The following is a 25,581-nucleotide window of genomic DNA, read 5'->3' as shown; positions in this document are numbered from 1 at the left end:
TATGAGCTAGTGAGGCAAAATATTTTGAAAGATTAATGAAGCTACCAGTTTGCACTAGAGTTTCATGTTGCTGGGCAACAACTCTGATGGCTGGTCATTTCTTAGGCAGAAGAAAACTGTATAATCATGTTGATGCCAAAGGGCTGTGTTGTACCTTCTGCCGCCAAGTCCCATGGGAGAGGGGATCAGAGACTCCAGAAGGCTTCCCTCAGTAGCTTTCTGATAAAAGGACCTCCCCTGGGAGAAAGGACCTTAAGCCTATACATGCCAGTGCAGAAACAAAGTAGATCACTCCCAGATTCATCACAAGGCACTCAAAAATCCACTTCTTCAGAAGGGGGTGTTTCTTGTGTGAGAGAAGAGGCTGAAAACAAAGAAAAAGGTTGCTTGGATTGGAGGGCAGGATTAAAGAAGTGCATAAATCCTTATCCAGACCAGCAACAACAACAAAAATGGTATTCAAATGGTATAGTGGAGTGTATTTACTACCCCAAACTCAATTCCACTGCTGTGTGAGATAGAAAAGTGTCCCAGCACTAATCAATTTGTGTGGTGGCAGAAGAAAGAGTGTTTCACAACATCTAGAGTCTGAAAACATTTTCACAGGGAGGTTTAATGTTTGTTTTGATGCTTGATGAGGGAAAAAAAGAAACCTGAAGGCAACATCAATAGATTGTTTGGGTTGCTTCAACTACTTTTTGTTTACAGAGCAAAATGGTACAAAGCTTGACTTTGGAGATCTTATTTTCCCGGTGTGCATGTGACGATATGCTAGGTTGCAGGACAACTTCTGTGTGAATTCTGCAAAAGAAGAGGGTGCTCAGGGTAAGCTTTTACCCCAGTTGTTCAGATAAAGGTTTTTAATTGTACATAAGAGGTAAACTGAATGCTCATAGAATTATTATTATTATTTATTTATTATTATTATTTTACATTTTATATCCCGCTCTTCCTCCAAGGAGCCCAGAGCGGTGTACTACATACTTAGGTTACTCCTCACAACACCCCTGTGTAGTAGGTTAGGCTGAGAGAGAAGTGACTGGCCCAGAGTCACCCAGCAAGTTTCATGGATGAATGGGGATTTGAACTCGGGGATCCTCAGTCCTAGTCCAGCACTCTAACCACTACACAGTGCTGGCTCTGTAGGAATGTAGGAAGCTGCCTCAGACCATTGGTCTATCTAGCTCCAGTGCTTCCTGTGCTCTCAAAGAACGACCAATTTTTTCTCCCCCGGTGACCAATTTTATTTCCATCTAGCAATTTTGTCGTTAAACTATCTTCTAGTTTTCTTAACTATCAATACATTCACAATATGAATATTTATTTCATTCTTGCCCTGCATTTCTGTGCCAAGGAACACTCAAGACTGCTTATAAAATGCAAAGATAGCAATAATAAAATAAGGTAAAATATTTCAAAATAACAATTTAAATCAGCAGCAATAAAACAGTATATAAAACACATAGAAATCAGCAGGTAAAACATCACCTGAATCCTGTTAACATCTGGAAATATATTGGTGAATTGGATCCTGTTTATAGGTTCTTATAAACATTGAATGTCCATGTTGTAGAAAGCTGTGTTTTATGTAGTAAATATGGCAACGTCAAACTTTCAGAGATAAATCTTACATCTTATTCACACAGCAGAAGTTGAGATGGAACTTCATAGTACTGAGTGTTTTTCATTGCAGATTCTTCTGTTAGCTGTCAAAAATGAACTATTTTAATGAGAAGACAAGATTAGATTACATTTGGACCTCAGAAAACCTCTGGGTAGCTGTAGAATGTTATAGCATCCTCAGGCGGTTTCCCCCCTAGCTGAAATACTAGAAGGGCTATAGCTCAATGGTACAGCACACACATTGCATATAGAGAGTTCAAATTCAGTGTCTAGCACCTCCAAGTAAAAAAAATAGCCAGGCTCCCAGAGTTGGGAAGGACCTCTGCCTGAGACCATGGAAAACCATTGCTAGCCAAAGGAGGCAGTACTAGGCAACATGACCGAATGGGCTTGGTCAGTATGAAGCAGTTTCATACAGATATCAAGTCGTCTCTGAATTTATGTTTGTGAGTATGCTCTTTGCCTAATGGGAACTAGGACTTTGAATGCTCTCTTTCTGTTCTTTCTGAGTCATCGTCCCGTCATTCCTATACAGCATAATATTTTCCCATTGCCATAGTGAATGCTTGGTAAAAAGGCAAAGTTGAATTGTGATAGGTTTACTGTGAACCCAGATAGCCCACTCCCAAGGCTGGAGCTTGGCTCATATTACTGATGTTTACATTAAGCTGTGACTCTCTACCATGCTGTCTACTGCTTCTCCCATCCCACTCTTTAGTGAGACTAAGTAGTTGACTCTGTTTATTGGAGTATGCTCACTCCACTTCACATGCGGCTGCTTCTTCAGGGGTGTTTCTCTCACTCACTGGAACCAAAATGGCAGTAAATATCTGTTACTCAAAGACCTTTTTGCTACCCCAATATTTTGATTGACTGAGGAATAAGCAGCTAAATGCATTCCCTTCAACAGTGCTGTTTTCTACAACTGTAGTTCTCCTCATCCTAAGTAGTTTTTTTTAATTGGCCACATTTGCACATAACACAGAACCGCATTTGAATAGGCTATTGGACCCACGGTTCCATGTTACATGCAAATGCAGGCATTGTTTCTTGAACTAGTTTTTAAAATGTCAACAATAAAGGTGAGTCCTTGGAGAGCCACAGCCAATGAAATGAAGCAATACTAGTCTAAATGGACCAATGAACTAGCTCAGTATAAGTATAATAAAATACTATATTATACAGAAATTCTGGCTGATATCCTGACTACCATCGTGCTGGAACAGGAGTGTTGTATTCCAGCCTAAGGCTATATGGAATGTATGGAACCACATGGTGGTGGGGGGGAACAGTCTCCCCTTCCCTTCTTCAGCTGCCTGTGCCACCCAAAAATACACCCCTGAGGTTGAATGCCACACCTCCCTAAATGGCACCATTATTTAGGATGCATATGTGGGTTGTTTCTGTTACTATTAAAAAGGGGGTGCAATCTGCTGTATCTGTTCCCAAAGGAGGAAATGTGAGTGTTCTGGGGAAAACCCCCAAATGTTTCAAATCCAAACACTGACGTATTGTCTGGTTCTGGAATGCATTCCCTGTTAAAATCAGTTTTCCCATCTCTGGCTGTTTTTAAAAAGACCCTTAAGATGCACCTGTTTTCTCAGGCTTTTAGTTAATTTTAATTGGTTTTATATCATAATTGTAACCATTTTCTCTTGTTTTTATATTTGTTGAATTTTAACTTATTACACTGCCTGTGGGTGGGTGTGTCAGGTGGTGTGTGTGTGTGTATCCTTGACTAGTTAGCATACTTGGGCTGGGATCCTTGCCTTCTAGTATATAAATGTATATAGATGTATTAAATAAATCTTAAAAATTAAAGAACAATGGCTACTAGTCTGAGGGCTATAGGCCACTGTGTGAAACAGAATGCTGGACTAGATAGGCCTTGGGCATGATCCAGCAGGGCTGTTCTTATGTTCTTATAACTACCTTTTATTGAAAGCCAGCTCTCTGCTAGTCAGAAAAGCTGAGCTATGGGCAGCCGTACCATAGAGTGTGAGCCCAAAAGCCAGGCTGGGAGAATCAGGAACACTGGGGCCAGCCAGGTATATGAACTAGAGCTGGAGGGTGGTGGCAGGAACCAAGGACATGCCAGGAGTTGAGCCAAATAAATCTGCCAGGAACCAGAGAGCCAAGACAGGAGTCAAGGACCAGGAGGAAGCAGGAGGTCAAAGTCAAGTATCTGTCAGGTCAGAAGGTCAAAACAGAAGTTAAATGCACAGCAAAGGTCAAACCAGAGCAGAAGTCAGAAGCCAAAAGGTCAAGCAGGAGTCATGAACAGGCCAGAAGTCACACCACTGGGTCAGGAGAAACAGCCAGGAGATGTGCACCAGACCAAGGAACTTTGATACTGAGATGAGGCTGAGCCAGGAAGTCTCTTCCTGCTACAGTAAGAAGGCCTATGAGTGACTTCCAGTGGCGGGGCTTGCTCAGGGCCTCAGAAGCCTAGGAGTCTGCTTGCAATATAACTGGCTACCACAAGGGGCAAGACTACTGAGCAGGCAGTGCATGACATTACTGCACTTCAGTGCCACCATTGTGGCTGGCCAGAGAGTGGTACTGCAGCTACTTCCTACCTGCTCTGACATGATGTCATTATGCATACTGCTGCGAGTCATCTAGAGTAACAAGTTTGTCTAGTGACTAATACATTTCATAAGTTGTTACTCATAAGGTAGGTGTTTGGATCCTGGCTTTATTCAAGAAGGGAAAATAATTTTCACATCTCATAGTTTCAAATTTAGCTTGTATTTCTCTTTTGCCTTTTGCTCTAGTGACTTGACTACATTCTTCCCTGTTCTTGGCATTTCTGTCACTAAGAATTTAATGCATAATCTCTGTTCTGCCTACTTAGGTTTAGCTGCTTTTTTGCCAATTTGTACATAGAGCGCTTGCATTCATACATTTCTGAAATCACTTTCTAGAGATCACAGTGGTCCTTTCAAACACCTGTTTGCAAATGACTATTGTAACTCATGAAACATTAATGAGCAAGATATTTTCTGTAAACTTCCTAATTTGTTGTGGCAAAACCAAGCATAAGGTAGACTCACTTGTTCTGCCACTCAGCTCCACCTAATTGTATTATTTTCCACAAGGTCACACACTGTGACAATTTGACTCACATTGCTTCTTTGTAATCATAAGACTTTACTTTATTTCTCATTCTTGGGTGGCAGCCAAGCGAAATGTAAAGCATCACAATGGTGAAAAATGTCATTCACTGGAGTCTTCTGACAAATGACCTCTTTGGGGAGCCGAGATGGACGGCAAATTGGTGTATATTATCTTAAAAAGGGTTTGTGCTGAGTAAGCTGTTGATTTAAGTTTCTGTTGATTGATGCATTGTTTCTTTTGTGCTAAATGGATTAGGAATAAGAAAACAAGATGCACCATTTTGTGTCTGAAATAAGATATTAAATTAGGAGAGATGCTGCAGATGGAGCAGCAGGATAGCTGAGATTCAGATCATTAAGAGCACTTCCAGCTTGCTCAAAGACATGATTCACACTAATCTTTTGGGGTGTTATTTCATACCAAGCTGGTTGCCACCCTGATTTAAATATGCACATAGTAACTATCTATGTATGCATGCTGAAATGCTGGTACAGGGCTAGCACAACTTTAGCTCTCCTGCAGATGTGGGACTACAACTCCCATCATGTCTGACTGTTGGCCACTGTGTCCCAAACAGCTGGAGGGCCAAAGTTGTGCAGGCCTGTGCTAGAATATCTCAGCATCCATATGCATATAATCACTTGCAACATATGAAGAACCAGAGTGGGTGTAAATGCTTCCTTCTCAATGAAGTTTTGGTGGAAAGAGGAATTATTCCATCCTCTGCCAAAGCTCTGGAGTGGGTCTTAGAATCCACCATGGATTCCTCAGTCCACTCCAGACATGCACATAAAAGCCTAGCACAGGGACTGGAAGTATACTCAGGATGGATGCAAAAGTCCCATACATTACATGTCCTAAGATCTCCAGTATGGGAAAGGGGAAATATCACCCACTCCCCTGTTGGAGACCTTCACCAGGAATAGACCTATAATGAGACAGGGTCAGACAGTTACCGCCAGTGATGAGTGTACCATGAGGCAGCAAGTGCAGGCACTCCACTCCCTGATATGAGTGCCACCCCACATCCCTGTTGCCAGCCCTCTGTCACTGTTGGAGATAATAAGCAATATTTGAAGTATGAGCCCCTGGTGGCGCAGTGGTAAAACTGCCGCCCTGTAACCAGAAGGTTACAAGTTCGATCCTGACCAGGGGCTCAAGGTTGACTCAGCCTTCCATCCTTCCGAGGTCGGTAAAATGAGCATATTGTTGGGGGGCAATATGCTAAATCATTGTAAACCGCTTAGAGAGCTTCGGCTATAAAGCGGTATATAAATGTAAGTGCTATTGCTATTGCTATGAGGCTGGGGTGCCCAAATGGCACAGCAGGGAAATGACTTGCTTAGCAAGCATGAGGTTGCCGGTTTAAATCCTCGCTGGTATGAACACCTATGTCGGGCAGCAGCGATATAGGAAGATGCTGAAAGGCATCATCCCATACTGCACAGCAGGAGGCAATGGTAAAACCCTCCTGTATTCTACCAAAGACAACCACAGGGCTCTGGGGTTGCCAGGAGTCGAAACCGACTTGACGGCACACTCTACCTTTACTTAAATATATATAGCAGAGTATTTCAGGAGCTAACTCGCTCCCCTTACAGCAGAAGCTAACAGGGCCTCGGGGCAACAGCTTGTAAATGATAAGCATGGAGATCCATTTAAAGTTATTGAGAAGTACATAATGATAGGAAAGACCTATACTTAGCTGCTGGGTACATGGTGGTCAGAGAGCGAGAGAGAGAGAAGCATTCTGGGAAGAAGAAGAAATATGTCACTCCCAGGAAACATCACTCCCAGGAAGTTCCTGAGTACACTCTGTCAATTGAGGGGTCAAAGAGGCAGAGATAAACAGGAAAGAGAAGGAGACCTTAACTGACTCTCTCTACTCCCAGTGCCCCTAGTGGATAGTAGGGTTATCGGTGCAAAAGGTCGATGCCATCTGGAGCTGGATCTCCAAAAGCCAAAACCCCTTTGGGGGCTGATTCTGACTGATACCACCACTAGTGCCCCTGCTGCAGCAAGCAGCTTCATCTCCTACCAGAAGACAAAATCGAGGAGACTTGTGCAGTGCTGGGGAAGAAGTGTCTTAGAATAAAGTCTGTCTGTCTATCTATCTATCATTTATATACCGCTTTTCAGATGAACCTCCCAAAGAGGTTTACAAAAACTATCAAAACTAAACATTTACATCTTTACATGGGCCTTAGTCTCGCTTCTTTCTTCTCCCCTCCCATCAGAGCAAGATGGTCCCTGGTCGCTCTGGGGTGGCAGTTGGGGGAGGCAGTTGTCTCCTCCATTTCTTCTTCTGGGCAGAGATGAAACCAGTTGCTGTAACTGGGGTGGAGCAACCATTACGCGAACGGGTTCAAACAACCCGGGCCACCATGCTCAGGAGCCGTGCCCTATGCCCCAGCCTTGTGTCTGACGTCAGATACAGTGGGGAGTGGTGCGCTTGCAAACTGAGGCTCGCACCCCAATGTCAAGCATATTCCGGCCAGCGCCTCATTTGCAGCGAGGCAGGGAGCACCTCTCCCTGCTTTAAAAGGCAGGGAGCCGCGTTCCTGGCCAGGCTGAGAAGCCAGCGGTGGCTAAGCTTCTCAAAAATGGAGCCGCTGGAATATGGCTGGAATATGCTTGAAAATGGGGCACACGGCTCCATTTGCTAGTGTACCACACCCCCCTGAACTGGCATCAGATGCAGGGGCCGTGGTTGGGGGGCCAGCAGCGGCAAGCTGAACTGTGGCCAGCAGCAGCTTTCCTTCGCTCCTGGCTGTAGCAATGGCCATGGTAGCAGAGGGTAAGTCAGTCCATCTTGCAGAAGCAGCAGTGGGCAGGATGGCAAGCAAGTAGGCAGAGTATATCCTGGGATGGGGAGGAGAGGAGAGGAGAAAGGGAAGGGAAGAGGAGCGGTGGCAGCAGGCTCCAGCCTATGTGATGAGGGTGGTCCTGATGGTGGTGAGATTTGCCAGGAAGGCAAGGCAGCATACCCCAGTACCTTAGGCCATAGGTCCTCAAACTTGGGTCCCCAAATGTTGTTGGACTACAACTCCCATGGCTTCAGCCATTGTGGCTGTGGATTATGGGAGTTGTAGCCTAACAACATCTGGGGACCCAGTACTAGTTGCAGGGGAGTAACAGCAGAAGAGAGGGCATGCCCTCAACTCTTGCCTGTAGGCTTCCAGCGGCATCTGGTGAAGCAGGATGCTGGACTAGATGGGCCTTGGGCCTGAACCAGCAGGGCTGTTCTTAAGTTTCACAACCCCTGCCTCAGGCCATCCTGACTCTGGAACACCTGGAGGAGAGTCTTGTGGTAGTAGCAGGCATGAATTGTCCCCTTTGCTAAGCAGGGTCTGCTCTGTTTGCTTTTGAATGGGAGAGTACTGTAAGATATTCCGCTTAGGGGATGGGGCTGCTCTGGGAAGAGCACCTGCTGCATACTTGTATGCAGGAGGTTCCAAGTTCCCTCCCTGGCATCCGAGATAGGGCTGAGAGAGACTCCTGCTTGCAACCTTGGAGAAGCCGCTGCCAATCTGTGTGGACCAGGGTTTCTTAACCTTGGGCCCCCAGATGTTGTTGGACTACAACTCCCATCATCCCCAGACATGGCCTTTGTGGCTGAGGATGCTAGGAGTTGCAGTCCAACAACATCTGGAGGCCCAAGGTTTAGAAACCCTGGTGTAGACAATACTGAGCTAGATGGACCAATGGTCTAACTCGGCATAAGGCAGCTTCCTGTGTTCCTAAGGAAGTGTCCTAGCATGGTTCTCAGCATATAATACAGCAAATCTGGCCCCCTTCTGGAAATGCTTCCAGTTGTTGCTGGATCAGATCCAAAGTCCCCTTGACCAGCACTCCAACACTGGCTTGAGAAATGTCCCTGAGAAATTCACAGTATGGGCATATTCCATTGTTTGACCTCAGCAACTGGTGCTCACAGCTGTGCTACCTCCAACCAGCAGTGCTCCCACATGCCCCCCAACAATAGCTGACAAACAGGTAAGTACCTCATTAAAAGGGTTCTGTGTCAGATTGCTCTGCCAAAGAGATTCCTTACATTTTGAGGTCTGGCTGAAGTTTTGTTTCATATGGAAAGTGCTACCTTTCTATGAATAATGGCCACTGTACCCAATTCCTTTGCAAATTCCATGATTTCATTTCATAGACATGATTAGTCTTCTCTCACTGCTTTAGTTTTCTCTCACTTTACAAGGTAAATGCTGGGTTATGCAACAGGATTTTAGAATGTCAATTCTATGACAAGCTATATCCTAAATAATGCAATCACTGTTTATTGGCAGAGACAAATAGATCACTGTTTTGCCTTGGCTGCCATTGTTAGGCAGATATCATAGAGCCTAGACAGTTGCACAGTGTTTGGAATTGTCATCACTATAACTTCTGTTACTTTTAGGGATGAGGAGATGTCCCCTGATCCATTTCATTATTGTTTCATAGGCTGACTCTGCCCTGCATTTTAGCCTATGCTTGTCTTCCCATTTAAGTTGGGAAATGCCTAAAACTGGTTTCAGAATTGGTGGTACCCAAACCCTTTGCTGTAACTTACAGTTTGTGTCTTCCCCTCCACCCAGAGCTGGTCTTGTGGTAGCAAGCATGACTTGTCCCCTTAGTAAGCAGTGTCTGCCCTGGTTGTATATGAATGGGAGACTAGAAGTGTGAGCACTGCAAGATATTCCCCTCAGGGGATGGAGCCGCCCTGGGAAGAGCAGAAAGTTTCAAGTTCCCTCCCTGGCAGCATTTCCAAGATAGGGCTGAGAGAGATTCCTGCCTGCAACTTTGGAAAAGCCTCTGCCAGTCTGTGAAGACAATACTGAGCTATATAGACCAATGGTCTGACTTGGTATATGGCAGCTTCCTATGTTCCTGTGTAACCATGTGAACTGGAATGTTGTAGTTGCATTAATTTCCAAATCACAGGAAAAGAATCTTGATGTGATCAGAGAAGATGGCCACAAGATTTCCTTTTTGTGTGGTACTGAAAATCACCATGCCTGTGTACTCATGCGCACTGGAAACCTGTAGGGGAAACAGAAAGAGGCAAATGGAAAACTACAGCTAAGTGCAGGTGCTGCGGGCCAAACCAAGTTCACAAATCGAAAATAGGCAAATGGTGATGCTAATGCATCAGTGCCACTAGGAAAAATAAATATCCTGGGTATCCAAATAGAATAGGTCCTCTCATGCATCCCAACCAGCTGTGATTTGGAAGGCACTGGGATGTGCAAAAGAGCCTCACTAAATGATCTTAGTGGACAGGCAGGCTCCTATATGGGAGGAGAGCTGTTCTTGTGATAGCAAGCATGAATTGTCCCTTTTGCTAAGCAGGGTCCACCCTGGTAAGGATTTGAATGGAGATGACATGTGAGTACTGTAAGATACAGGGCCATTCTGGGAAGAGCATCTGCATGCTTGCATGAAGAAGGTTCCAAGTTACCTCTCTGGCATCTCCAGATAGGCTGAGAAAGACTCCTGCCTGTAACTTTGGAGATGCCGCTTCCAGTCTGAGTAGACAATACATAGTTAGATGGCCCAATTGTCTGACTCAGTATAAGGCAGCTTCCTATTTTCCTATAGAGGGAGCAGAGGGAAATGATCCTTTAGGTACCCTAGTTTTCAGTTGTTTAGGGCTTTGAATGTGATAATCAGCACTTTGAATCATGCCTGGAAATTCTTCAAAGCCAGTGATGCTGGTGCAACAAGTAAGCAACCTATTCTCAAAACCTGGCACCAACCAGTCAACATTTGGGCAGCAAGCATTTTGCACCAGGTGAACACTCTGAAGCCTTTAAAGGTGGCATCACATAGAGTGCATTTTAGAGATTTGTTCTTGGTATAATTAAGCCATGCATGATTGTAGCCAGGTCTCTACTCCCTAGGAAGGTAGACTGGCATACTGGCCTAAGCTGGGCAAAACTGCTTCTGGCCACAGCCACCACCTGTGCAGCAAAGTGAGGTCCAAGAGCACTCCCAAACCATGAGCCTGTTCCTTCAGAGGAAGCCAATCAGGGCACCTTCCAGATCAGACCCTGCAACGGGGTCACGTCGTATCCCAGAAGTGTGCTTCCACACTTCCTGCATCATGACATTGCAGTCCCTATGCGGACAGCAGGGTGCCATTCACATGTCCAATGCCTTGTTTAGAACGTAATCGCTGTGATATAGAGCTAGGACGTAATATATCCGGCATAAGAAAACTGCTGTCGTCCCCCCCCCCAGGTTGTTAGTTTCCGCAAGACTGCTCCCTTACGTTTCAAAGGCGACTTGCCTGAAGGGAGGCATTTTGCTGTTGTTGAGCAGCTAGTCTGGAAAGCACCCAGGAGAGAAATTTAGATCCGGGGTGGGGGGAGGAATGTCATAAGCATCCCTGGTTTGGGGAGTTGTAATCCTTGTATATTTGTAATTCTGTTGGTTATTTGCGTTTCTCATACTCCAAGTCCAATCTCCTTGAGAGAAATGTGAGGTCCATAAGGGGAAAAAATATGCATAGCAAAGAAGCAAGATGTGTGCATAGATCAAAATAGCACATGCCGTCGAAGCTCTCTTTGTTGGTGCTACCACAACAGTCTCCGCTGCTGCAGCAAACTGCCGTTCAATTCTCTTTGGCAGCAAGAACAGCTGTCGGACCAACATCAAACGAAGCCCTGGCTTATAAGCGCATCCTGTCTTTTTGGATCTCAGCCAAAGTACAGAGAAAGTCCACCCCTTTGCCACATGTTAGCCACCCTGATTGTGTGAACAAAGGAGTGACTGAAGTATGTGAGAGAATTAGCTAATCCACATTAATTCATCTTGCAAATGCATCCTAATGCGTGGAGGACTGATTCTAATCCATGTTTATAATTGCAAAAGTGGTGGTGAGGAAGAAGATGGCATGCTTTATGGAATAATTAATTGTGAATAAAGCACATCCTCAGCACAGCATATTTCAATAGCTTTACCACCAGCACAACATCACAAAACAGCAGCGAGGCATATTGTTCCAACTTTGCGGGCAGATGCAGCATCAATATTTAGGATTCAGATGCCAATAAGGAGGGGAAGCTCAGTGGAAGTTTGCCATGCATGCTGATGAAATCAAATGGAATATTTTTTCCAGGGTCAGCACTAAGGTTTTCTGCACCCCAGGTAAAATCTGGCTTGCTTTATTTATTCATTTATTCATTCATTCTTTCTTTCATCCATCCATTTTATTTTATTTATCTATCTATCATATTTTTATACTGCCTGATATATAAATCTCTAGGCGGTGTACAAAATTTAAAATATTTAAAAGTCACAAATTAAGATATATGACAATAAGAACAATAGGATAAAATAATTATTAAAACAAGTTTTTAAAATTATTAAAATTAATTCTGATTAAAAGCCTGAGAGAACAGGAGGGTCTTGAGGTTTTTCCTGAAAACAAACAGAGAAGGAGATGCTCTTATTTCAGCAGGGGGCATATTCCAGAGCCCTGGAGCAGTCACAGAGAAAGCCCAGTCATGGGTCGCCACCAAACGAGCCAGTGGCAACTGTAACCGGACCTCTCCAGAAGATTGTAACAGACAACAGGGATTATGACATAGGAGGCGCTCTCTCAAATAGCCTGGACCCAAGCTGTTAAGGGCTTTATAGGTAATAACCAGCACTTTGTATTTCACCCGGAAACATATTGACAGCCAGTGCAGTTCTTTTAAGACCAGTGTTATGTGGTCCCTTCGTGTTGTCCCAGAGACCAATCTGGCTTTAGCTAAAAAGTGCAAAGTCCCAACTTTAACTTGAGCCCTACGGGCTGCTCATTCACAGGATCGAATGAACAAGCCATGCGGATGACCAGCGGATGACAGCCCAAGCTGATTTGAGGATACAATGGGAAAGAATCCACCGTTTATTGTGGAGGCCAAGCTCTAACACTTCAGAGATGAAAAGATGCTGCCGTTAATTTGGAACTCCAGTCTGAGACTTTATTTTTGGAAATGAATGCTAAGGGAGGCAATTCGTGTTCAAGAGAGGGAGTGCAGCTTCTGAAAGTAGTTGTTTAGTGGGGGCTGAGGTGCAGTGAGCAAAGAAGACGATACATTTTGGGGTGCAGGATGTGCAGGCTCTTTGGAGAGCAGGATGCAGTATTACATATTTAATTCTTACACCTCTGTGCAGTAGTTCAGGGGTGCAATACAAGAGGAGAGAGAGAATAATTGACAGTGCTATATTTGGGCACTTTTTATGCACACATCCCCAAGAACTAGTGCCCTAGGTGACCGCCTAGGTCTGCCTAGTGGATGGGCTGACCCTGATTGTTTCATGCGTCTCAGTTCCCCAAATGATACAGCATTTCAAGGGGGAAGCCCTTTAGACTTCCTTGGAAGGACTGGCATATTTAGGGTGGTTTTGTGATATGTTTATTTACAAATATACAGGTGTAACATAGAAGATCATTAGGCAAGCACCCAGGCAGACAATACTGATATGTAAAGCATTAGTCCTCCTCACCCCCACAAAAGCTAACATCATGCTCTTTGTGTGCCTCCCCTGAATGGCAAACTATCCAGCTTCTGTCTTCTTCACTGGCTACAATCCAACTCTACACAAGCCCGATTCAGACATTATCCTGTATATGCATTCAGGTGTCTGTGCACATGTACATGTTTTTGTACTTGTGTCCATATTAAAAATGAACCTGGGTGCAGACTCTCTCAAACCCCCATTCACAAACTGAGGTTGTTCACATGACCTTTGAGAGCAGTGGGGAGGGGGGAAAGCAGAAGAGTGCCTACCTTCCCCCCAGATGATCTGGTGTGGTCTTGGGCTGTGCGGCCCATGTGCCCACATGGCCGACACTTTTGTGAGCCATGTGGTTTTCTGGATGCTGGAAAAAAGCGTCCTGGCCTCCAGATAGCCCACAATGCACCGTTAAGAGGTCCTGCCGGGAATCGGGCACTTTAGGTGCTTGGCTCTTTGTCTGCTCGGGCTGTGTTACTAGCAAAGCTTTTCTGTCTGCTCCAAGGAGCCCCCTCATATGTGTTTGAGTCTCCAGGTTTGGAGATCTCACTCTCTATATGCTCAGGAGCCTCACACTATCATGAGCTATCTGTTTATTGCATATGGGGACAGATCACTTAGTGACAGTGGGCCAGTCGCCCTTAGATTTGGCTCCTAACAAGCCCATCAGAGTGGGGAGCAGATGCATGCCCTCCCTAGTGCTGGGATATCCTAAGTAGACCCCAGAAGTTAACTCAAAGCAGGTTAGCTCTCTGTCAAGGCCACTCTGCCCCCAGAGTGAACCGCTTTTCCTTTCCCCTCCTTTCCCCAAAAGGATAGCAGCCAGCTAATGTGCCAATTAGCTCAACAGGAAGAACACAGATAGGGCTTGCGGAGGTAAATCTCCCCCCTCACAAAAGAGGTTGAGCAAGCGATATGGATCTAAGAGATGCAACCATTAAAAGTACTGATTGGATTACTGGACTCTTCTGTCTTTGAAGATATCCCTTCTCACGTCTATAATGCACTCTGTTTTCATGACAAAAGCCTTGGCATACCTCAGCAATTCCCACATTGTTACTTACACTCAGGAAGAAAGATCAGCAACAATGGGATTCTTGCCGGTCCCTCCCAACACAACTGTCAAACAGCAACAATCAATTGGAATGTGCCCCCCAGGATATGATTTTGGGTATAAGAAAACCCCATTTCATGATCCAGTGTGCTCACTTGTACGCTTTACTTGGAACTCCATTGGGTGCTCCTTGGGATCCTCATTCTCCTTGCGGCCATCGTACTCTCTACGCATGAGCTACCTTGGGGTTACCAACAGCTTCTGGGGCAATATACTGTCCACCGGCCACCACACAAGGCAATGTTCAGAATTTCGTGCCACTCTCCAGATCAGCTTTCTTGCCCACCCTTGTCTGCCCAGTCTTCCTAGCTAACATAGGAAGCTGGTTCCATGGAGGAAGCACCCTCCTGGATTCACCTCTACCAACTAACCCCTCCATCCCTCTTGTACCCACTTTGGCCCGACCTGTTCCTGAGGAACGAGGTTCATCAGTGATTCCCGGAGCCCTTCATTGAGACCAGGTGCTATGAGCTTTGCCCCTCCCTGGGCCCAAAAACTATCTCTGTTCCCCCTTTATTAAATCCAACCCCCTCCTTCTCTAAAAGCCCCTTTCTCTTGCCCGCCTTAGAAACTTACACAATTAGGACTCTAAGCTAAAATGCCTCATTGCAGTTAAACGTATTTTTGATAGTAATATTGCTTTAACCACACATCTCTCTCCTCTGTACCCCTCCCTACAATAAATATCTTCTATTTTTGAGACTTGAATCTTGTCTCAGACTAGTCATTTCCTGAGACCACACTTTGTGCAAATTAAAACTTGGCTGAAACTGTTCCTTTCTTAGCTAATTTCCCCACGTGAGCCCAAGAGATAGATTTTGGGGTGTTCACCAATCACCCCGGAGCAGTTTCATTAACAGCTGCATGCAGCCTGAGCATTCACATGACCTCGTACCTGGGTAAAAGGACACACTCACACTCTTTTACCCAGGTGAACAGTCTGGTAAAAATCCCAGGCTATCTGGGAGAGCAGCATTGGGATCAGCCACAATCCCAACACTTCACATGAGCAGCCCTACCCAAGTAGGACTGCCCAAGCTTGGGTAGGGCTGCTCGTGTGAACAGCCTCATTATGTTCAAACTGTGTACAGTGTACACACATGACAGATCTTTACACACATACATTTATTCACACATGTTGAATGTGTGTAATGCTGTACACTTCCTATCTGTACCCTGCATTTGAGGGACCTGTAGCAGGGTCACTTTTAAAGAAACATCTTTAGCTATAAGAGAAATGAAAGCCTAGACATGGTCTTCACTTGGCTCAACATGATAATTCTGAGCACACACTGTGCCTTCTCATTGAGAAGAGTGGCAGTTCTTTCTCTAGCACTGAATTTTACTCCAGAAGAGCATGGTGATCATAAAATCCCTGAATAAATGCTAAAAAGATTTTGGGGATAAATAACCGGCTCATCTGGCAGCTACTCAGGAACAGACCTTCTCCGTTACTACCCCGAGGCTTTGGAATGTGTTCCCTGCTGAAATAAGAGCCTCCCCATCTCTGACAACTTTTTAAAAGTCCTTCAAGACACATCTGTTCACCCAGGCTTTTAATTAAATTCTGTTTTAATAGTTTTTAACATTGTTTTAAATTTTTAATTTGTTGTGACATTTTAACTTTTTCTCTTGTATTTTGTATTGTCTTACTATAAACTGCCCAGAGTCTTAAGTTTTGGCTGGTATAAAGGTAAAGGTTGTGCCATCGAGTCGGTGTCAATTCCAGGCGACCACAAAGCGATGTGATTTTCTTGGTAGGATACAGGCATGGTTTACCATTGCCTTCTCCTGAGCAGTATGAGATGGTGCTTTTCAGCACCTTTCTATATCGTTGCTGCCCAATATAGGAGTTTCCCATATTCTGGGAAACACATCAGCGGGGATTCGAACCAACAGCCTGCTGCTCTCTAGGCAGGTTGCTTCCCCACTGTGCCATTAAGTGGCTTTGGGCGATATATAAATATGTTAAATAAAGCAAGCAAGCAAGCTCAGATTTAAAAAGAGCTTCTTCCACTCTTGTGTTTTCTCAAAGCTAACTCATGGTACATTGGTTTATTTCCATTGCTGGCCTTGTAGAAGCCCATTTTCAGTTCAGTTCAAATGTATTTGTTTTAACAATAAGTCATAGCAAGAAAACGTTAGACAAGAGTAACCACATTAAATAATTGGACAGTTCCTATGAACAAAATTAGGGTAGGAGAAGCCTCCTACCCCAATTCAGGAGCTCTCTGCACATTCCCAATTTTTGATCACATACCAGTTAAAAACAAAGTCGGAGGCGGGAAGCTTGATCATGAGCTAAGGAGGAGCTCAGCTGTTCCAAAGCTGGGGATAGAATCTGGGTAGGGCGTACTCTACCCACGACAGAAAATGCGGAGCGTGCAGAGCTCCTGAGTCAGAGTAGGAGGCTCCCCCAAGCCTAATGTCCATTGTGTGAACTGTCCTAGCACATCTATGCAAGTGGTCGTGGAACAGAAACAAAAACAGCAACATGACAACAACTCATAAGGAAGAAGGTTCAGGATGAATTTGCATCTTGATGATAGTCTGCTACATGTGAGACAGAATAGATCTGTCATTGTTTCACCGAAGCCATGGCAAACGTCACCACCATAACATCTGTGGGAAAGCTTTCCTGCAGAGTGGGAGGCAGTACAGCTAGTAACACAGACAGGATTCTTGCAGACACCAATGGAATAAAAAGATGGGTTTTCAGAGTCCACTTACCTTGTCTTGTTTTCTGTGTGTAAAAGGGGGACCGATGCATCTTGTGGGATGCCATTGTTAGCATACATTTCCTTGTGGTAACCAATGAGACATTCCTGAATCCAGTGATTAACATCCAACGTTGTGGGTTGCCTCCATGGATGTTTCTGCCCACAGAAGATGGCTCAGAAGTATTCTTAATGTCTCCAGTGTTAGGAACAATTTAGAAGTAATGGCACACGGGTGTATCTACTGTATTTTGTGTGAATCTCTTTGAGGAGTAATGGCCAAGGGCTGCATGGCACCTTAGAAACTAACAAATATATTGTGGCACAAGCTTTCATAGAGTAGAAGTCACTTTGCCAATGCATCAAATAGTCTCCTGTGTAAGTGGGTATCGCAGGGAGATGGGTACAGAACAGAAGAAGGGGGAAAGTCAACCATAATAAGAGAATACTGAATAATTGCATCAACACCGGGAGGCCCTATCCTAAATGCTTACGCCTAACAGATGGTGTGCCATGCCTGGGTCAGAGCCTCCACAATGACCTCAGGGAATGAGAAGGCAGGTATGCATGCAAGTGCTCCCACAAGTATGCATGGCTGAGGCCACAAAGGGCTTGAAGGGTGACCACCAGCACCTTGAATTGGGCCCAGGTTAGCAGCCACGATGACAAAGCAAGAATAGGTGTTGGGATCACTGGTTAAGATCCAAAGCAATGAATTGACTTGTGTGAGGAGATTGTGCTGTGGCAAAACTGTTGTGCTGGCTTGTTGCACTAAATCTGGAGCTTGTGCTCTGAACTAGTCTTACATTACCGCAAGCATTGGGGCTGGCCCGCTCGCTAAGTCAGCTAAGTGCCCACTTAGGGCACAAAGCAGGCAGGGGCAGTGACAGCCTGGGTCATGTGGGACCCAGGGTCAGCACCCTCCCCATGGCACCACCCATGTTTTTGCAGTGATGGTGGCCACGGGCTGGTGATGGGGAACACCCACCCACTCGCCTGCTCTCCCTGATGCCGTTGCTGCTGCCTTGACCTACTGCTGCTTTCATGGTGAGTGGAAGTGGAGGCAAGGAGGGTGGGCAAGTGGGTGGGTGTTCCCCATTGACCACCTGCCCGCTCTCCTCTTCGCTGCTGCCACAAAGCAGTAGGTCGATGCATGCTCCCTGTTGCCCGCCCACCCTCTTGCCCGCCACCTCTGCAGTGGGGCAGGCAGGGGATATCCAGGTGGGCTTTGCTTGGGGTGCTCCGAGCCTTGTGCCAACCCTGACAAGCTTGTGTGCATCTGTGGCATGCCTCTTTTGCTGTAATGGCGATATTCATTCACAAGTGCTATAGTGCAGTTCTGCAAATCTTTGTTTTTAGTGCAACTAAGTGAACTCCTTGCACTAGCACGAATATACTCACTGTGCAAATGGGTCCTTGTTACTCACTATGCAAGTGAGCCGCCGTTCTGGAAGTCAGCCACTGAACCTTGTCTAAGCAGCTCAGTTTTTTTCGAGCTGCATCTTCCAAATGGTGTTTGGGGATAGCCCACATAGAAGTCCAGTCCGGAGACAGACATCCTGGGGATACAGCCACAGACCCCAGAGAGAGAATGCCGGGATGAGGAATGGTTGACTTCTTAACCCTCCCTCCTCACCCTGCCTGCCAGCCCTTTACTGCCACCAGGCTGAGGAAAGAGCCAGTAACCAGGGCTATGTGATGTCAGGCAGGTGCGTAGCTAGGGGAGAGGGTGCCCACATTGGCCCCTCCCCCCGCTGCCCCTAGCATGCACCAGCCACACCGATGCATGTGACATCACATGCAGGGGGCGTGGCCAGCACCCAGAGGGGCCAGCACGGCCTCCCAGAGCTTATATTCCTGGCAGCTTCGTTGATGGCTGGGTGTTTTCTTTCTTCTCTCCCTGATTTGGAGTGAGGGAGAGAACAAAGAAAATACCCAATGGACGACCAAGCCAGCTGGGAAATGAGGCCAGTGGTCAGGGGCAGGGGTGTAATTTTGGAGCCTGGACCTGAAGGGCTTCAGAGCCACCACCACCCCGCTTGAGGGCTGGGAGGAGGCGTTTTGAGGGCAAGTCAAATAGTCTTCTTCTTTACATATTTTAAAGCGCCGCTGTGTGGCGGGGACAGCAGCTTCCAGCAGGTGTGCAGGCACTCGGGGGAGGGAGGCAGCGGCAAGAGCTCCTTCTCTGAGCTCGCCTGCCTCCCAAATCACAGATCCAGCCATTTGGGGCCCATTTGGGGCCTCTCTCCGCATGCATGCGCAAGCGCAGAGACCCAAAATGTTTACCCAGGCTGGGCACTTCTCCTACCTTGCCAGCCGTCATGTGAACAAGCTATTTGTATATGTGGGAAACCTAGCTATTTTTATAGCAAGCTGATAAGCAAATCCTTCCATTTCTTCAGTGAGTTTCTTCAGTTTCTCTTTGATTCCCAGTCTGTTTTTAATTTTAAAAGTAGCTGATTAATATTGTAAAAAATGCAATCCCTTTCTTAAAAAAAATAAAAATAAAATACAGGCTCCTCCTCCATCAGGGCTGCTCAGCATTGGCCCTCCTGCAGATGTTGGCCTATAACTCCCATAATCCCTGGCCATTGGACACTATCGCTGAGGATCATGGGAGTTGTAGTCCAAAAACAGCTGGGGGGGCCTAAGTTGAGCAGGCCTGCTTTAAATACATTAAGCTTACCAGTCATATTTTAATACTCCATTCATCCAGATTGTGTTCCTAAATATTTGTGTTCAAAGCAAAAGCATCAAGGCATTATACATTGCCTGATTAATAATGCTGAACAGCAAATTTATCTCTCTGCATTTCCTCAGCACTCCCATGCGCATCACTCTGTTAACTTCTGTGAATGTGGTTTACCCATTAATAAAATTAACTGTGCCATATGGTCACCTTGGTCGTGTGGTTGGATTTTACAGGACCATTGTAATTGTATGGCCGTGGTCACAACCTCATCAAAACATTTATGTGTATTGCTACTAAAATAGATAAAATTCTGTAAAACTAAAATGACATGCCCTGTGACCTGTTATCAAACCTGACAAGCAAGCTTGATAACTTGAGCACTAGCTCAAGATTAAGGCTTCCACTAGTAGATGCATACAGTTTTTCATCTTCCTGAATGACTGCAAAATAATTTTTCTCATCATGACACAATGCAATTAAGGTAAATAGGGTCATCCCTAGGGAGCAGCTGCACATTTGGTTAAATTAGCAATCAACACCATAAATAATACAACATGAATACATTTATACGCTGTAAATTAACCACCCTGTGAGAGCAGGGTATCATTCGTACAGAAAAACTATTCAGTCCTTTTTACTTGATCTGTTTATTCTGAGAGTCTAAACTGGCAGCATGTATGTCGATACAATGGAGGCTATAATATATCTAGCATATTTTCCCACAGAAATGTAGAATTTTGAGTTATGGTTACTTAAATTGGGCCAGTACCAGTTGTGGTCCATGGCTATCAGCTAGCGAATTGAATGTATAATTAACTTAACTTTTTTATTAGGAGAAGCTTTGCTATACTATGCAAATGAGACATGTATGATAACATATATATGCTGGCTATGATCTTTATTCAATAATATCCCAATCATCCATTGATTTGTTGACTGATAGATATTATTTTTTACCATTCCTTTTAACTGTAAGGTCCCAAAGGTGGCTTACCAATCAAAACTTTCAACACAATAATTTAGCACACTACCACAAGATCCATTGTCTGACATTCTCTGCATGTCAGCAGAGAAGGAGGGCTGTGGGTCTGTAGGGATCCTTCAGCATCCCTCACTGAAGGCTTCTTGTTCAGTTGACTCAGCATGAAGGGGGAGTATGTCTCTCGCCCTCCAAAAGCCCTGCCCACTTGCATAATACGTTCCTTAAGGCTGCACAACTCTCAGGAATATATTTATTGAGTGGACACAGCTTTCGGAGGAAAGGGAGAGACATGAAAATCACACACACCCCTGTTTGCTCTGCAAGAAGAGTTGTGCAGGGATACTGAAGGCTCATTGTGGACCTGCAGCCCTCTTTCTGTCACCAGAGCAGGGGTATGCATGAACTGTTAGAAGCAAATCAGTCCACCGCAAACTGAGCTGGTTTGAGCGGTTTGCTTGCAAACCTGACTGCCTTCAGGAAAGGGGCCCAGTCCGCAATCGAACCGAACTGAACCTGGTTCGAAGCGAACCGGTTCGGCAGTTCGAGTCGGGCTTGATTGAGCCCAACTTGAAACACTCCTGATTTCATCGAATGATTGTGTGAGAAGCATCCGCTGTGTAGGACAGCTTTTTCTCCTATCTTGATAAAAAGCTGGAGATGGCATCTGGTACTCGTCCTACCAAGCAGCCACCTTGCACACAATCATTGTCCCTGCTTCCTACCTTGTTTGTAAGCACGTGACCAACAATTGGGAATGCACCTGGCTCTCCTGCCCAGGATGAGTGCTTCTCTTTCCCTGCCAGTGATCGTGTGAACAAGCTTAAAGTCTATGATAATTTTTTAAAAGCCATAATCTGGCACTAAAACCTATACAGTAGGGGTTCTCTTAACCTTGGATCCCCAGATGTTGTTAGACTACAACTACCAATTCCGTGATAAGAATTGTAGTCCAACACCTGTGGATCCAAGTTTGAGAACCCCCTAGCATATAGCGCTATCCTCAGACACTGAAAAAGCCCAACTGTGACACCTGCCGATCTGAGGATTGCTCTCATGATCATTAAGAATCAGTTCTTAATGCCATCTGTTCAACAGACCAGAGGTTTGTTCATATGATCATTAACTGGTAGGACAAGCCTCCTACCCAGTTTCAGGAGCTGTGCATGCTCCCAATTTTCAGTCATGTGCTTGTAAAAAGCAAGGTAGGAGGCAGGGAGCTTGATTGTCTACTGAACCCCAGCTGGGTAGGATGAGTGTGCCCTGCCCAGATTCTGTCCCCAGCTTCTGAACAAGGTGGGAGGAAAAACCATCCTACCCAGCTGGGGCTTAGTAGATGATCAAGCTCCCTGCCTCCTACCTTGCTTTTTACAGGTGCACAACAGAAAACTGAGAGTGCACACAGCCTCTCAAAACTAGGTAGGATGTTTGTCCTACCCCGCTATTGATCATGTCAACAAACCTCTGGTCTGCGGAATAAATGGCACCCAAAGCAACATTTCCTGGCTGGAATACAGTAGGTACATATTTGCAAAAGAAGGCTTATGTGGCTTCACCCAAACTTCCTGACAGACTTCATACAAGATACTATCATACAAGATACTAAAATATATGTTGTGTTTCCCACAGGCCCTCCCTTGTTTGTTTACAGTGTGTGTTGGATTTTATCTGATTAGTAATGGAATGCCAGCTATGTAGATCTATTGCTATACAAGTTTGTATCTAAGTTGTTTCAGTGCAGCTATGATAATAATGAAAGATATTAATCTTTCTAACACAATGTATCACCTTGAAAACACTTAATACCAGAACAGCCCATGTGAGGCATTTGCTCTAGAAAGACTGGTTTTTAGAGGTGTGCTGGAGGAATGACACCTTGATCCTTTGTATGTTTACTCAGCAGCAAAGTCCAGTTCAGATATAATGTTGAACCTGCATCTATTTGAAAAGTGAACCTGGGTACAGCAGCCCCCCTGAAATGCAGGATGCAGATAAGATAGTGCTGTACCTACATTCAACACAACATATGAATAACAATACTTGCTTACAGATCTGTATCTGGGTGCACTGTACTCAGAGGCCCATTCATTCACATGTTATGTTCAACACTCATACAATGAGTGCACAATGTACACAGGTACAGATCTCTACCAGGTACAGTCACTCCCACGATATGCTGGATGCAGGTACAGCAGTACACTTCCTACCTGTACCATGTATTTGATTGGCCTGTATCCAGGTTCACTTTTAAAACCAACACAGGTACAGTCATTCACACAAACATGCTTATGAGTGTACAGACTTTTGTACACTCGTACAGCAGTATTGGTAGATTGTATGAGTGGTCTAGAATTGGGCTAGATTGTATGAGTGTTGAATATAGTGCATCAATAGAACCCAAGTCCCTCAGAATAGGGGTGTGATTAGGTCTCAAGATGCACAGAAGAGGATGCTGCTAGTGCAGTCGTCGTCCCCCCACCATATGACAAACTGCACCTACTGAAATTCCCTCTCCTGTGCATCTCTTAAAGTTACAGGAGACATGCCCTCTTCCCCGCCCCCCCCCATATGACTGCCCTATTTGAGAGGCCATAGAGAGTGTCATGACCCCAGATCAGGGACTGCCCCTCACAACTGGGAGATGAGGAGGACACTTCAAGGTATGATACAGAGTGGGAAGACCCTGCAACCCAGACCCTGGGTGACCCATGCCACCAGGACACCTCATATCGGGAGGACCAGGGAACCAGAGTCAGTTCCCCCAGCACAACCTGAGGACATGACCCCTTCATTTTCTGACTTGGAGGTCAAGTAGAGGTGCCCCAATTCCACTGGAACTTGAAAAATTTGAAAGCTCCTCTAAACAACAAAGCCTTCCCTAGGGAAATCCACTCTACCTGGGCAGCAGCCTTAAAAACCAGCAGTCAGCTCCAAGCAGCCCCTGGAACAGCATCCCTCTTGTGTTGCTATGCCCAGCTCTCTTGTGTTACTGTTTGGTACACAACCATATCTGAGGTCTGTGTCCCTTGATCTTTGGCTTCACACAACTGCCAATTGGGAATGTGCATTGCTCTCCTACCATGTTTAGGGTTGTGAGAACAAGTCCATCGTCTAGAATCTGTCCAGTGGATGCAAGTCAGCAGGCTGAAGGCCAATACAGACAAAATGGAAGCTATATTGGTTCTGGCAGAAGAGAGTATGTCGGTAATCAGTAGAATACTGGTGACATTACTAGAGATAGTACATAGGCTGAGTGTGGTCCTAGACCCAGAATTACTTATTGAAACAAGATGACAGCTATAGCCAAAGAAGCCTCCCCCGCCCCCCGCCAATTTCATTGACACACAGGCTGCATCCTCTCCTCATCCATGCTTTCATAACTTGTAAGATCAAGTGCGGTAATGCATTCATCATGAAGACTGTCCAGAAACTTCAGATGGTTCAAAATATCAGAGAGCATATCTCCCAATTTATTGTTTTATGGTTTTAACAGCCGCCTCATGTAGTATGAGAACTGGGGATCATGAAATCTTTTAAATGCAGACGTATGGACCATCCAAACTGTCTTTAAAAAAAAAAAAGGATGTTGTTGCTATTAGATAGGAGCAATATGATGGAGATGTTTACTGCACTGACTTTCAAGTATTTCAGCATTTTTAAAGGTGTAATTTGTTCTTACAGTGTCTTACATCACACAGGGAACTCTGTGCTCTTGAACTAAAATTACATATTTGTCACAATTTCACATTACAATGCCTATAGGGGTTCCACAGATATGAATTACCATGCTTTTGATGTGGAAATGCTAAAGTGCATCTTTGATATGCAGACGTACATAGTAGTTTTTATAATCAGTCATCTTGCAACAAGGTTAGGGATAATGAGGGAAAATGGGAAGCTGCACACACAGTATCCAAATGCTCTTAATACTGAATTATGAAGGGGATAGCAGGAGCAAAATCCCTTTGCCTTAAACTCAGAATCAATTATGCACTCACATTAAGCCATGGAGACAATTCTTAATCATACTGCCACAGACTTTGTGAAACCTCCTTGTGTTGAGAGAGCATCTGAATTATTTGCATTCCAATACTTTGCACTTGAGATATTTAAAGTTTTAAGATAGGATACTTAAGCACTTATGGATATCTGAGAGGTTTCAATCAGACATGCTCATAAGGCTTATTCATAAGGAGCAAATGTGTTTTAAGCTTTGGGATGTACCATAGCTGCAAGGCAGTTTCTCAAAATGTGTTCTTTCTCAGAGATAATACCCTCACATTTTATATTATTCCAAGGCATATCTTTCCAGTCAGATGGTTTTTGATTTTTCAGATTAATTTATATGGGTTTGTCCAAATCTATCAGCTATGTAGCTTACTGAACAATGGGTTATTCAAAAGTGTTTGAGGGGTACTTTCCTAGTTCCGAGAGATCCATTACGGAAGCTTTTAAATCTATTATTCTGCTGTGTGCACTTGCAAGCATATCATTTCTTTTTTCATTTTGTGCTTCAGTAGCCTAACAAGATTGTAATGCATCAAGCAATCCATGCAATGAAATTATGAGATTGTTTCCCCTCTTCCTAACCTTTGGTCCCAGAATATAAAAGCATCACGGATGAGCATTCGGAGACTTAAACCTAAATCATTCTGTCCTAAGTTGTGGCACTGCTTTGCACAACAAAACAGATAAGTTTGATTCAGGATTCCTCCACATGAAATTTCTGAAGTAATTGGTTTAATACCTCCCCCGCCCCGCTGCAAATTCCTCTCATTCAGTAGCACAGCCTTTTCTCGAATGCTGAAATTTAATTTTCTAAAGCAGTGATGTCCAG

At 44.8% G+C, this 25,581-nt stretch overlaps 1 protein-coding gene and 1 long non-coding RNA gene across 5 annotated transcripts in view; one reads left to right on the top strand and one right to left on the bottom strand.

Annotated features, from left to right (window-relative positions):
- Positions 1 to 25,581, top strand: part of EML1 (EMAP like 1) — a 212,178-nt gene that overhangs the window by 78,765 nt on the left and 107,832 nt on the right. The gene's annotated exons all lie outside the window — the stretch shown is intronic.
- LOC128326272 (uncharacterized) lies at positions 583 to 6,544 on the bottom strand. 4 transcript variants are annotated; one of them, XR_008307924.1, is made up of 5 exons: positions 6,439 to 6,536; positions 4,680 to 4,985; positions 3,614 to 3,808; positions 1,489 to 1,720; positions 583 to 801 (listed from the first exon to the last, which is right to left on the bottom strand). It is a non-coding gene; the product is annotated as an uncharacterized LOC128326272 (long non-coding RNA). The 4 variants fall into 4 exon arrangements; XR_008307925.1 differs by having other exon boundaries at positions 6,445 to 6,510; XR_008307922.1 differs by having other exon boundaries at positions 4,680 to 6,544.

The sequence above is a fragment of the Hemicordylus capensis genome, chromosome 1 (genome assembly GCF_027244095.1).
Source record: "Hemicordylus capensis ecotype Gifberg chromosome 1, rHemCap1.1.pri, whole genome shotgun sequence".
Classification (NCBI taxonomy): domain Eukaryota; kingdom Metazoa; phylum Chordata; class Lepidosauria; order Squamata; family Cordylidae; genus Hemicordylus; species Hemicordylus capensis.
The sequence above is the reverse complement of the archived record's forward strand: the minus strand, read 5'-3'. Positions and strand labels throughout refer to the sequence as shown.